General features: G+C 43.8%; 1 pseudogene; it reads right to left on the bottom strand.

Annotated features, from left to right (window-relative positions):
• Positions 1-173: 173 nt before the first annotated feature.
• LOC101579910 overlaps positions 174-1,181 on the bottom strand; it is a 2,225-nt pseudogene continuing 1,217 nt past the window's right edge.

Here is a 1,181-nt window from a genome sequence, read left to right as displayed (position 1 = left end):
TGGACATGGGGAAGGGGTTTTAATATTGCTCATAGAAAGACATTGATAATAAGTCATGCTTATAAACAGGAACGCCGCGCCGCTTGGCCTCATGGGTCTGTGGCCATACCGCCCTGGATGCGCCTGACCACATCTGAACGAATGGAATTTGAATTGTTTACTTAAAAATTGAATTATTTTTGATGCAAGTGATAAGGCTTATCTATAACACTTCCACATTTCTGATATCGCCGAAGCGTGTGAATGGCTGGGGCGTTCACTGTTTCCTTCTTTACTTTGCCTTCCGAGTTTCATCCATAAGATCTTGGTGTGTTGGAATGTTCTGTGCAATAACGAATGATTTGTTCTCTTTCAGTCCGCTGACTCAGGCAGTTATACGCTTTTGCCTCTCTTTAGCTGTCTGCTTAAGTCAAGTCAGCTGGGTCACCCCTTCACTTCCTCCTTCTGCAAAGCCTCTGTCTTGGGTCTGTTAAAGATGCTGCCCACTAGTTCCGGCTGTCTGCAGGTGAGCAGCGATAGTAAACTGTTCAACATCTGTGTCGGTGTCAAAAAAGAGCACACTTGTTCTGCTTGCTTTCACTGGAAATCCAGCAGAGGGAGCTCCGATTTTAGTCTTTCAATTTTCTTAGCTTCTGTAACCCTTTTCATTTCTATGTATTTGATATCCTAAATTCTCATTAGCTTTAACTGTTCGGGAGTTATTTCTTCCTTATCGTCCTTAATAACATGAACTCCATCCTGGAGCTTAACCTGAATCATTTTAGAGTAGAATTCATTTGGATTTTTTCAAGAGCTTTCTTTTAAAGAGGTTTGAGGAATTCTTGTTTTTTAGGATAGTCATCTGCATGAAGTCTGCGATCTTTCTTTTACTCCAACAGGCCCAGATGTTTTTGAAAGCCAGACAGGCTTTGCCCTTGGTGTTCTCACCATGGGCTCTAGCTGCTTTGAGCAAAGCCACTGCTGGATCTGCTCGCTGAATGTTGTAGCTCAAAAATCGAATGACAACGAGGCAAGTCCAAAAGTTAAAGAAGCGCTTTATTTTAGCTGGTACCCAGCGGCAACACCCGGCATAAAGTGCCTAAGTGTGCCCTGAAGGGGGGGAGCGTGGGGTTTATAAAGCTGAAAACCACAAAGCAGGCGGGGGGGAACAACTCCAGAAGTTCAAAAAGTCATGGCATCTG

Source organism: Octodon degus, unplaced genomic scaffold, assembly GCF_000260255.1.
Source record: "Octodon degus isolate 3935 unplaced genomic scaffold, OctDeg1.0 scaffold00023, whole genome shotgun sequence".
NCBI classification, from domain to species: domain Eukaryota; kingdom Metazoa; phylum Chordata; class Mammalia; order Rodentia; family Octodontidae; genus Octodon; species Octodon degus.
The sequence above is the reverse complement of the archived record's forward strand: the minus strand, read 5'-3'. Positions and strand labels throughout refer to the sequence as shown.